Consider the following 13,973-nt stretch of genomic DNA (forward strand, 5'->3'; position numbering starts at 1 on the left):
TCTCTCTCAGGGCCGTGTGGTGGTTGGTCGCTCCAGGAGTCTAAGGTCGGGGAGGTCCTCCACCTCCTCTGGACACGGAGGGGGCCCCCGCGTACTCAATCCGTTCCATACTGGATTTGGAGGCGTCGGGTGGGGGCCATCAGTACCTTGTGGAGTGGGAGGGGTATGGTCCGGAGGAACGGTGTGCTGGGTCCTGGAGAGGGACATCCTCGATCCCTCCCTGTTGCGGGATTTCCACTGTCGCCATCAGGCACGCCTGCTCCAGATCCTCCAGCCGTCCCGAGGCCGGGTCTGCGCACTGCTGGAGCGCACAGCGCGCCAAGCCTGCCTCCCCCTCCTTGTTCGGCGTTCTCGTCACCGGCTTACTAGCTACTGCCACTCCCATTCTCATCACTCCACTTGTTTCGTCTTGTCAATCACACACACCTGGTGCTCATCCCCTAATTAGTCTGTGTGTAAGTGTTCCCTCTGCCCCCTTGTCTTTGTGAGTGATTGTTCTATGTGAGAGGGAGAGTAGCTCAGGTGAGAACTCTCATTTATTTTGCCAGGTTGATTTTCCCCTGTGTCATTACATTTATTGTATTTTCTGAGACTGTGTTTGGTCAGGGAGGATTGTTTCCCTGTACCTGTTTTGATTGCCGTTGTAGGCGCATTGTATGTCTGGAAGGAATAAATCTGCATCCGGTTATTTTACTCCTGCGCCTGACTCGGTCCATCATTCACCACAGGCAGACACTATAGGGTCCCTCCTCCCCCTCAGGCAGACAATATAGGGTCCCTCCTCCCCCTCAGGCAGACACTATATGGTCCCTCTCCCCTCAGGCAGACACTATAGTGTCCCTCCTCCCCCTCAGGCAGACACTATAGGGTCCCTCCTCCCCTCAGGCAGATGCTATAGGGTCCCTCTTCCCCTCAGGCAGAAACTATAGGCTCCCCACATGTAAGCTGAACAGGTATAAGCATTCCTTAATTCCCATGTCCATCAAATACCTAAACAGCAATCAGTAAAGCTGAGCTGTGTTAGTACGCCACTGACAGAATAAGGGAATATACAGCGTGTATGTACAGGTGAGGAAAAAGTATTTGATCCCCTGCTGATTTTGTACGTTTGCCCACTGACAAAGAAATGATCAGTCTAGAGTAATTTAATGGTAGGTTTATTTGAACAGTGAGAGACAGAATAACAACAAAAAAATCCAGAAAAATGCACATGTCAAAAAAATTTATAAATTGATTTGCATTTTTTAATGACGAAATAAGTATATTTGACCCCCCCTCTCAATCAGAAAGATTTTCTGGCTCCCAGGTGTCTTTTTATACACGTAACGAGCTGAGATTAGGAGCACACTCTTAAAGGGAGTGCTCCTAATCTCAGTTTGTTACCTGTATAAAAGACACCTGTCCACAGAAGCAATCAATCAATCAGATTCCAAACTCTCCCACCATGGCCAAGACCAAAGAGCTCTCCAAGGGATGTCAGGGACACAGATTGTAGACCTACACATAGGCTGGAATGGGCTACAAGACCATAGCCAAGCAGCGGTGAGAAGGTGACAACAGTTGGTGCGATTATTCTCAAATGCAAGAAACACAAAATAACTGTCAATCTCCCCTCGGCCCGGGGCTCCATGCAAGATCTCACCTCGTGGAGTTGCAATGATCATGAGAACGGTGAGGAATCAGCCCCAGAACTCTACACGGGAGGATCTTGTCAATGATCTCAAGGCAGCTGGGACCATAGTCACCAAGAAAACAATTGGTAACACACTACGCCGTGAAGGACTGAAGGACTGAAATCCTGCAGCGCCCGCATGTACATATACAGTGGGCAGTCTGAAGTTTGCCAATGAACATCTGAATGATTCAGAGGGGAGAACTGGGTGAAAGTGTTGTGGTCAGATGAGATCAAAATCGAGCTCTTTGGCATCAACTCAACTTCGCCGTGTTTGGAGGAGGAGGAATGCTGCCTATGACCCCAAGAACACCATCCCCACCGTCAAACATGGAGGGTGGAAACATTATGCTTTGGGGTGTTTTTCTGCTAAGGGGACAGGACAACTTCACCGCATCAAAGGGACGATGGACGGGGCCATGTACCGTCAAATCTTGGGTGAGAATCTCCTTCCCTCAGCCAGGGCATTGAAAATGGGTCGTGGATGGGTATTCCAGCATGACAATGACCCAAAACACACAGCCAAAGCAACAAAGGAGTGGCTCAAGAAGAAGCACATTAAGGTCCTGGAGTGGTCCCATCCCATCCCTATCCCACCCTATCCCACCCTATCCCATCCTATCCCATCCCATCCTATCCTATCCTATTCCATCCTATCCCATCCCATCCTATTCCATCCCATCCTATCCCATCCTATCTATCCTATTCCATCCTATCCCATCCTATTCCATCCTATCCTATCCTATCCCATCCTATCCTATCCTATTCCATCCTATCCCATCCTATCCCATCCTATCCCATCCTATTCCATCCTATCCTATCCCATCCTATCCCATCTTTCCTTTTCCCATTCCCATTCCCTTTATAGTGCAATACTTTTGACCAGTGCAGATGGTTTTCATTCTGACTCCTGCTGCTACACTTTGTCTTTTCATCACTGTTCTATCTCCAGCCTTGTTTACCTCTCTGTGGGTCTGAGACTTCATTTATATACTTTGATATCTGCTGTTCTTTGCTCCCTGCTCTGTATGACCTTTCTAGGCCTCTATAAGTGGCTGTTGTTGTTAGTGTGGGAGATGGAGATGATGGTTCATTATAGATTGATCGTCGTGACCATCTTACCTTACGTCAGCACAGTCGTTTTTCTGTTTCCAAGAACCAGCTAATTAATGGCATAGTCTGTTTTTAGATGGCAGGCCTGTCCATTTGCGTTAGCATGGCTTTGTGATTTTTTCAATACATGTTAATGTCACAAGCCGGGCTAGAACTCCGGTCTCAAATGTGTAGAGCTGGGGGTACTACCCCTTAGCCACAGAGGAGATGTTGTAGGACCCAAATGAAACACCCAAGGCAATACTCCAGGTAAGTAGATTTAATGTTCCAAAACAGGAGGCAAAACAAAACAACTCCCGAGGGGAGAAAAACAAACTAAAGATAACTTCGAATAACTTACTAGGACTGATACGGTGGGACAAAGCAGGAGAGACACATAGACAGGACGCAATAACCAAGTGAGAAACAAGGGGAAAACACACAGCTAAAATACTCAAGGGGAAACAAGGCACAGGTGACATAGATAAGCTAATTAGGACACATGAGGAAAAAACTAAGGCAAAGGGAACACAGCTGACCTCTAGAGGCCAGGAGAGACAAACAGGGGAAGCAGGAAGCTGACAGGACCCCCTCCTCTAGGAACGACTCCTGACGTTCCTTCCAGAACACCCTGGCCCCAGGGTGCGAAAATCTCGGATCAACCCTGGGTCCAGGATGTCCCTGGCCGGAACTCCAGGAGCGCTCCTCTGGCCCGTAGCCCTCCCAGTCCACCAGATACTGCAGAGAGTTCTGGACCCTCCGGGGAGTCCAGTATCCGGCGGACTGTGTAGGCTGGCTGGGCCGTCTATGATCCTGGGAGGTGGCGGGGTCTGTGGGGGGGGCAAAAGGAGAAGACAAGACAGGTTTAAGGAGTGAAACATGGAAAGTGGGGTTAACTCTAAGGGAGCCGAGGCAGAACTAAACGATACGACACAGGGTTAACCTTTCTAGAAATGCGGAAAGGGCCGATGTATCTCTGGGAAAGCTTCTTGGATTCGACCCGGAGGAGCAAGTTCTTAGTGGCCAACCAAACTCTCTGACCAGCTCGGAAACTAGGGGCCGTCCGGCGGTGGCGATTAGCCTGACTTTGGTATCTCTGGGAGGTCCGAAGGAGGGTACACCTGGCCTTCTTCCAGGTCCGCCTACAGCGTTGGACAAAGCGCTGGGCCGAGGAACACCAACTCGCGCCTCTTCCTCTGGAAACAAAGGAGGGTTGTAACCGAACTGGCATTCGAAGGGGGACAATCCGGTGGCTGAGGACTGGAGGGTGTTGTTGGGCATATTCAGCCCAAATGATATAGGTGGCCCAAGACGTGGGATTACTGGCCGCCATACACCGCAGGGTGGTCTCCAGATCCTGATTAATCCGTTCCGTTTGGCCATTAGACTCTGGATGGAATCCTGACGATAGGCTGGCTGTAGCCCCAATAAGCCTGCAGAAGGCCCCCCAAAACCGGGGACGAGATTGGGGGGACCTCGGTCAGAGACCACGTCCAGGGGAATGCCAAATATCCGGAAGACATGGTTCATGAGGAGCTCCGCAGTCTCCTTAGCCGAGGGCAGCTTGGGCAGGGGAATAAACCGGGCAGCCCTTAGAGAAACGGTCTACCACCACAAGGATGACGGTGTTGCCCTGGGATAGAGGAAGTCCCGTAACAAAGTCCAGAGAAAGGTGTGACCATGGCCTTCGAGGAACAGGTAAGGGATGGAGCAGTCCCTGGGGTCGCTGGCGTGTCGACTTTCCCTGGTTGCACACAGGGCAGGCCTCAACATAGACCTGCACGTCCTTCTTGATGGACGGCCACCAAAAACCGCCGTCGGAGAAACTCCAGTGTGCGAGCACTGCCAGGATGGCATGTCAAGGGCGACTCATGACCCCCACTGCAAGACGCGGCACCCGAACCGAGAGAGGAACGTACAGGCGACCGGCAGGACCACCGCCTGGATCGGGCTCATGGGCAAGAGCTTCTCGTACACTCTTTCTAGTTCCCACTGAAGAGGTGCGACGATCCTAGACCTCGGAATAATCGATGCCAAGGGCTTCTCTTGTACCTCGGAGAATGAGACTCGAGACAGAGCATCCGGCTTGACGTTCTTGGTGCCAGGTCGGTAAGTCAGGATGAACTGGAATCGATTAAAGAAAAGGGACCATCGTGCTTGCCGAGGGGTTCATCCGCTTAGCCTGTTGGAGATATTCCAGGTTCTTGTGGTCTGTGAGAACCTGGAAAGGGGTGCTGAGCCCCCCTCAAGCCAATGGCGCCACTCTTCCAAGGCCAGTTTAACCGCAAGCAACTCTAGATCCCCACGTGGTAGTTGCGCTCGGCCTCAGACAGGCGGCGAGACATGAAGGCACAAGGGTGTAATCTCCCATCCGCACCCCTCTGTGACAGGACGGCTCCCACCCCCACCTCTGAGGCGTCCACCTCCACCACGAAAGGTCTCTCTGGGTCAGGGGTCACAGAATCGGAGCAGAAGTGAAGCGGCGCTGAGATCCTCGAAGGCCCCTGCTGCTTCCGGACCCCAGTGAATCTTGGTCCCTCCTCCCTTGGTAAGGTCGTCAAGGGGCTACCACCGAGCTGAAATTCTTGATGAACTTCCGATAGAAGTTAGAAAAGCCAATGAACCGTTGAACCTCCTTGACCGTGGCAGGTGTGGGCCAATCGTGGACCGCCTTGACCTTCTTGGGGATCCATCTCTAGGTGCCCGGGAGTGACAATAAACCCGAGAAACTGAGTCTGAGAAACATGAAATTCACACTTCTCAGGCTTAACGTAGAGGTGATTGTCAAGGAGCCTCTGGAGAACCCGGCTAACATGCCCCTCATGCTCCTTCAGTGACCTCGAGAAGATGAGGATATCGTCCAGGTACGAAGACGAACAGATTAAGCATATCCCGGAGAACATCATTAATCAGGGCTTGGAATACTGGGGGCATTGGTGAGCCCGAACGGCATCACCCGATATTCATAGTGTCCCGTAGGGCGTGTTGAACGCCGTCTTCCATTCGTCTCCTGGCCGGATCCGCACGAGATGGTAAGCATTGCGGAGATCCAGCTTAGTAAAAATGGAAGCCCCTTGAAGCAGCTCAAAAGCAGTGGCCATGAGAGGAAGAGGGTATCGATTCCGAACCGTGATCTTGTTGAGTCCCCGGTAATCAATACAAGGCCTCAGACCCCGTCTCTCTTTTCAACAAAAAAGAAGCCCGCCCCCAGCCGGGGGAAGTAGAGGCATAGATGAGGCCGGCTGCCAAGGACTCTTAATGTAGGTGTCCATAGCTGCGTGCTCGGGAGGACAAGGAAAAGATCCGACCTCTAGGGAGGGCAGCACCCAGGGAGTAGATCAATGGCACAGTCATAAGTGCGATGAGGCGGTAAGGCAGTAGCCCGGGCCTTGCTGAACACTGCTTTGAACCGATGGTAAACACTGGGGACTCGGGAGACGTCAACAAACTCTTGAAACTGGGTACTAGGGGCTGAGGAACTCTGAAGCATGCAGGTGAGTTGGCGAAGTGGGACCCCAGCTAAGAATGGTGCCAGTAGGCCAGTCGATCTGGGGATTATGTCTGCATAGCCAAGGGTGACCCAGGATAATAGGATACTCGGGAGAGTCAATGAGATAGAAGGTCTCCTCCTGCTGGTGTTGAGAGATGGTAAGTCGCAGGGACTAGAGTCGCCTCAGTAACTTTTCCTGGTTCCAGAGGTCTGCCATCTAAGGCTGTAACTGCCTGGGGTTGAGGAAGTAGTTGGGTAGGGATCTTAAGTTCCTTAGCCAAGGTTACATCCATAAAAATCACCTGCGGCACCGGAATCGATCATAGCCTGGACCCGATGCTGGTGGCCCTCCCAGGACAGAGTGGCTGGAATAGCTAGGGACCGCGTTAGTAGGAGGAGCTCTAATTTTCCCCATCACAACCCTCCTGTAGCTGGGCGGGACAGGCGTTTCGACCGAAAGCTTCGGGGCAAGTGGAGCGGAAGTGGCCGGCAACCCCGCAGTAGAGGCACCGACGGCTCCCTCATGCGACGTTCCCTTTCGTTGGAAGAAAGCCTGGAACGGCCTAACTGCATGCTCTCCGGGGAATCCTGGGGCAGTTCAGGAGCCGGGCAGCTCTGAATGACGGAGTCCAAACAGGAGAAACAGAGCTGCTCAGAGGAACTTGGGACTGAGACACCTGACGGCGAGCCGTTCTCCGCTCTCTTAGACGATTGTCCAGGCGGATGGCCAAGGCTATGAGGGACTCGAGATCTTCAGCTGGTTCACGGGTGGCTAACTCATCTTGAAGGGGCTCAGATAACCCTCCCTGAAAGCAGACCCTCAGCGCTTCATCATTCCATCCGCTCCTTGCTGCTATGGTTCGGAACTCAATGGCAAAATCTGCCGTGCTTCGGGGCCCTGACGGAGAGACAGTAGGCGCTTGGAAGCCTCCCGCCCACTGACAGGATGATCGAACACCCGCTTGAACTCTTCTACAAATGCAGCGTGGGAGTCACAACAGGCCTCCTGGGACTGCCACACGCGCAGAGGCCCAGGCGAGCGCCTTGTCTGAAAGAAGGGTAATGAGGTAGGCAATCTTGGAACGGTCTGTGGGAAAACTTGAGGGTTGGAGCTCGAAGGTGAGGGAGCATTGGGTGAGGAAACCCTGACAAGAGCTTGGATCCCCAGAAAAGGGCTTGGGAGGTGGTAGTCGGGGCTCCGCCAACCGAGAAGGCCTGTCGTCACTGGGGAGGTGACCGGGGGGAAGGGGGAGAACCAAGGAGGCGTTCAAAGAGCTGGTGAAGGGAACTCATCATTTCGGCCAGGAGTTGAGAATGTTCTAGCCATCAGCTCCTCTTGTCGGCTGAGAACGGCTTCATGGCGCTGGAAAGAAGCCTCATGTCGAATGATCACCGCCAACAGGTCCTGGGAACTGAGTGTTTCTGGGTCCATGATGACTTGGTTATTCTGTCACAAGCCGGGCTAGAACTCCGGTCTCAAATGTGTAGAGCTGGGGGTACTACCCCTTAGCCACAGAGGAGATGTTGTAGGACCCAAATGAAACACCCAAGGCAATACTCCAGGTAAGTAGATTTAATGTTCCAAAACAGGAGGCAAAACAAAACAACTCCCGAGGGGAGAAAAACAAACTAAAGATAACTTCGAATAACTTACTAGGACTGATACGGTGGGACAAAGCAGGAGACACATAGACAGGACGCAATAACCAAGTGAGAAACAAGGGGAAAACACACAGCTAAAATACTCAAGGGGAAACAAGGCACAGGTGACATAGATAAGCTAATTAGGACACATGAGGAAAAACTAAGGCAAAGGGGAACACAGCTGACCTCTAGAGGCCAGGAGACAAACAGGGGAAGCAGGAAGCTGACAGTTAATTGGGATGAAAACATGCATGAATGGCATTTAAATTACATTGTGTTTTGATGTGTGTAATATGTTCCATGTTAAAATGTAGCCTAGATGGGGATGTGAAACTAAACCTGCTTGAATATGAATAGGGTCCTTTAATGATGGTGTGATGTGAGAGGAAATTATGATTGCTATTGTGAGCGTGGTGGAGTACTTCTCTAATTACACACATACACTTCCCTAAGTATTTATTTTGACTTTTAATTAGGCTCTATACTCCAGCATTCAAGTGTTTTATATGAGGCGACAGTAGAGAACGTCACCTTTATTTGAGGGTATATTCATACAAATCTGTTTTACCATTTAGAAATTAATGCACATTATGTATCTACTCCCCCATTTGAAGGGTGTCATACGTATTTTGACAAATTCATTTATAGTCTATTACATTTAGTCAAAAGTTTAGTATTGGGTCCCATATTCTAGCACGCAATGACTACATCAAGCTTGTGACTCTACAAACTTGTTGGATGCATTTGCAGTTTGTTTTGTTGTGTTTCGGATTATGTTGTGCCCAAAATAAATTAATGGTAAAAATGTATTGTGTCATTTTGGAATAATTTTTTATTGTAAATAAGAATAGAATATGTTTCTGAACACTTCTACATAAATGTGGATGCTACCATGATTATGGATAATCATGAATGAATCGTGAATAATGATGAGTTTAGTGAGGAGAAAGTTACAGATGCACAAAGATCATGCCCACAAAACATGCTAACCTCTCACCATTACCAATAACTGGGAGGTTAGCATTTTTGGGGGGTATGACATTTATGATTCTAACATCATTATTCACGATTCATTCATGATTATCCAAAACACAACCAAAACAAACTGCAAATGCATCTAACAAGTTTGTGGAGTCACATGTTTGATGTAGCCATTGCGTGTTTGGAATATAAGACCAAATACTAAACTTGACTACATTTAATACACTATAAGTGAATTTGTCCAAATATGTATTACACCTTCAAATGGGGGAACTAAATACTTGTGAAGTGCTTTAATTTCTAAACGGTAAAACAGATATGTATGAAAATACCCTCAAATAAAAGGTGACATTCTGCACTGTCGCCCCATATAAAACATTTGATCTCAATTCAAAATGCTGGAGTATAGAGCCAAATTAAAAGTTTTACCTTCACTGTCCAAATAAATACGTAGGGGGAGTGTATGTTGTCCTTATGTCCATTGTTTAAGGAGAAAAAAATATGTTAATTGTATGGAATTTCTACACTACACTAATTTCATAGAACAGAAAGTGGTATTTTAAATGCATTTGTCGTAACGTTTCAGAATTGTATTGGAGCATTTCCATGTAAAAAGCCCCATGAGCACTAACATGTGAAGTTCATAGGAGCACATCAGATTTGGTGTCAAATGAAAGCTAAGAGTCTATATTTTCTCGAGAAATGAAGGCATCTATACATTTTCAACCATTTTCCATCCTAAAAATGTGGAATAAGCAAAAGCTTTTATTTCTGGTCAAACAGATTTAAAAGGGGTCTTAGAAAACATCTAGCAGAAAAAGTCTTAAAAGCTATTAGAAATACATCATGAAAAAACCCAGACCTCCTCCTCGAGGATAAATCATATAAATTCACATCTCTCCTGAATGACCTTTGATACCTTTAGGAACGTGAAATACAAATTCATTCCAGGGCTGTTGAACCTCAGCTAATGTGTCAAGTCAACGTGCTCGCTCCACCTGATTATACAATCCTAGCGAGCAACGTAAAAGTCAACCCTTTCAACGACCGGAAGCCAGATAGCGCTGGTGACACCCTGAGTTCCCCTTCCTGTCAGTGGATGTAACCCCTTGTGACTCTGGGCCATCTGCAAGACACTCAGCATGCCCCCCTCTGCACATTAAAGAGGTAAAAACAAAATGGCACGGGAGGCAGAGTTTGTGTCCCAAATGGCACCCTAGTCACGCTATAGTGCACTACATTTGACCAGGACCCATTAGGCTCTGGTCAAAAAGTAGTGCACTATAGTGAATAGGGTGCTATTTGGGACACAACCATAGTTTGTGACCGGGAATATCGGGCAGTAAACGTTGCTAAAAGCCTGTTAAAAGCTGCCACCAAATTCTAATACAACACGTTGAAGCTTCACGCAGAGTCTCCTCCTGTGACTATAATAACTACCATTAAAGCAAGCATGGCCAAGCTTTTAAAGTTTAATGGAGTGTTTTGTTGTTGTTGTTTTTTCCCTGGCTCTGACTTTCAGAAAATGTTCCTCTGTGGGGAATTAAGTTGTCTACACAGCTACAGGCTGCTTAGGCTTACAGTAGCTAAAATATGGTAACACTTTACTTCACACCCAGCGTCATAACACATTATGACACGATCATAACCATGTCATAATATGTGATAACAGGTGACATAACTTGTCGTAACATGGTCATAACAATGTCATGACCCATATTTACACCTGTTGCTGACATTTCATGGCTGGTTATGAAACTTACATAAGAGTGTCAAAACCCACATTTATTCAAATTTGTTTTTTCCCTGCCAAGCAGTTTCCTTTAGTTTTTTCTTAAGTCCTTTGTTGTTGTTGTAATTAATTATTTACAGACATGTATTTTTTTCATCATATTTTAAATAACTTGACATTATGACCATCCTGTGTCACTTTACTTGGACTAAGAAAATGACCGTTATGATACTGTCCTGAACCATTATGATCATCCTGTGTCAATTTACTTGCACTAAGAAAATACACTTTAGGACACTGTCAAGAAACATTGTGATGACCATCATAATCATGTAAGCCAGATAGGCCTATCAGGTACATGCCCTAATACCAAAGACAATATCAGCATGTAAAGTACTCTATATTTATAAAAGTATGTAGACACCCCTTCAAATTAGTGGATTCGGCTATTTCAGCCACACCCGTTGCTGACAGGTGTATAAAATAGAGCACACCACCATGCAATCTCCATAGACAAACATTGGCAGTAGAATGGCCTTCCTGAAGAGCTCAGTGACTTTCAACATGGCACCGTCATAGGATGCCACGTTTCCAACAAGTCAGTTCATAAAATGTCTGCCCTGCTAGAGCTGCCCCGGTCAACTATAAGTGCTGTTATTGTGAATGGAAAACATCTAGGAGCAACAACGGCTCAGCCGCGAAGTGGTAGGCCACACAAGCTCACAGAACAGGACTGCCGAGTGCTGAAGCACGTAGGTTGTAAAAATCATCTGTCCTCGGTTGCAACACTCATTACCAAGTTCCAAACTGCCTCTGGAAGCAACATCAGCACAATAACTGTTTGTCGGGAGCTTCAGGAAATGGGTTTCCATGGCCGAGCAGCCCACACTTAGTTAGAGTGAAGGGAAATCTTAATGCTACAGCATACAATGACATTCTAGAAGATTCTGTGCTTCCAACTTTGTGGCAACAGTTTGGGGAAGGCCTTTTCCTGTTTCAGCATGAAAATGCCCCCGTGCACAAAGCGAGGTCCATACAGAAAGAGTTTGTTGAGATCGGTGTGGAAGAACTTGACTGGCCTGCATAGAGCCCTGACCTCAATCCCATCAAACACCTTTGTGATGAATTGGAACACTGGAGTGCGAGCCAGGCCTAATTGCCCAACATCAGTGCCCGACCTCACTAATGCTCTTGTGGCTGAATGGAAGCAAGTCCCCGCAGCAATGTTCCAACATCTAGTGGAAAGCCTTCCCAGAAGTGTGGAGGCTGTTATAGCAGCAAATGGGGGGACCAACTCCATATTAATGCACATGATTTTGGAATGAGATGTCCGATGAGCAGGTTTCCACATACTTTTGGTCATGTAGTGTATTTAGCCACCCTTCCCCCTTTTCAGTCTATCACACCTGAAGATGTTATAATCGGCAACTTCAATGTCCTTATCCATGATCCAAATCTTGAGCACAGGAGGTTGGTGGCACCTTAATTGGGGAGGACGGGCTCGTGGTAATGGCTGGAGAGGAATGGTATCAAATACATCAAACACATGGTTTCCATGTGTTTCATGCCATTCCATTCGCTCCTTTTCAGTCATTATTATGAGCCGTCCTCCCCTCAGCAGCCTCCACAGCTCTTGAGCCAGGTTTCCATGAGAACCAGAATAGCAGGGCTCATATCATGCACCCAGACATCAAGAAAGTCCATCTTTGACATTAAGCGTTGCATGTTTACGTGCAACTGCCCAAGCCCTCAACATTATTTGAAAACTGAAGGGGTCTCCATATTGTTGAATTCACAATAGAACTAATAGCACTTGTCGAGTTAATCACTAGCTGCCGAGTTAATCACTAGCTGCCGGGTTGACGGAGGTATTGCCGGATTGACAGAGGTATTCAGGGGAGTTAGAGGAACATAAATTAGGCTACTTATATCGGCCGCACTTGTACGAGACATAACATGCTTTCGATGTCCTCTGTTACTAATTATGATAGGGATAGCAATGTTGCTGGAAATAATCCTGGAACCCCTGCGGTTAGGGAGAATCGATCTCTTTAAAAGCACTGGTTGTTCCCATAGCATATCAAAATTGTCACAAAAGGAAACATTCTGGTTATTGCAAAGTTCCTTGAGGTACTCATTTTAGGGCAACGATTTGGCTGAAACGTTCGAACCCCTTCCATAGCACAGGACTGGGCCAGAGAACATTCTTATCTTCCCTGTGCTAATGAGGGTGTTTAAAAGAGCATAACAATTGTTGGCTGCTGAAAGTTGTTTGTCGTAGTCGCTATAACAAGCTTCAGACCTCATACACTTTCCCTACTAATGAGTCACTGCGGTGAAGTGAATACAGGAATTATAGGAAAGTCGGTGTCCTAGTCCTGGACGCACCGCTTGTCTCCGAGTGACTCCTTTGTGCCATGAGTGTCTCATACACAGCAGCATACAGGAGCAGACAGGTAACCAATTAAGCTCTTAATTGGCTCTTTAAGAGAGAGCTGTACTCCTTGCTGCCAAAGAGTAGATCCCTTCTTCACTGTCCCTCTTTCTTTCTCTCTCTTTCATCTCTTTTTTACACATATATTTTGCTTCTTATCTTTGCCCATACTGATGAAAGCTTTTGCCAAAATGCTTGGTGGAACAGATTATATTTTGAGCAAAAGAGAACTTTGGTAAAAAGGCCTGGTTTTGCTTGTGCCCCCTAATCAGACGTAATCACCATTCCCATTTTAGACATGAATGTAGCCTATTGGTTAGACTATAGAGATAAGCAATTTTCCAAAAGTCAAGGCTGATTGGCTTGTTAGCTTAGCCTTTGGATCAATTCCATGCAATCGATTCCAACCTAAACTTGTAACTATCTATTGTTATAGAGAACACTGACTTCATACATTGTTCCTCTAATCACACCTTTTGGGCTGGAACATTACTATTATTGATTTCACCACAACTCCCCATGATTTTAGAGGTGTTGGTTCAATGACACTCACAGTTGGAGGGCCAGTGGTGCCAGTGGTGCCAAGCACTGTAATGGTGTTGATGGGGGGAGAGCTTTCTGGCTAAACACGCTGGACAATAATACCATGGGGCATGGCTGGCTACTGTCCCCTCTACTCTGGATCACCCTACTGATTACACAGAGGTGCATATAATCATAGCCTATTTTTCAGGATTTGCTGCGTATGTTCAAAATGTGACTTTTGTGGACGTGGCATACCTATTGTCAGTTTTAACTTTAAAAACTTAGTGAAAACGTCCTTGAAATCTGCTCACTCTAGTTTGTCCTTGTTGAACACACTTTCGTTTTCCATTTAGTGCCCGTTATTTTTTACATTTTTACTCGGTCAGGACATAATGGCCTCAAC

Source organism: Coregonus clupeaformis, unplaced genomic scaffold, assembly GCF_020615455.1.
Source record: "Coregonus clupeaformis isolate EN_2021a unplaced genomic scaffold, ASM2061545v1 scaf4220, whole genome shotgun sequence".
In the NCBI taxonomy this organism is placed as follows: domain Eukaryota; kingdom Metazoa; phylum Chordata; class Actinopteri; order Salmoniformes; family Salmonidae; genus Coregonus; species Coregonus clupeaformis.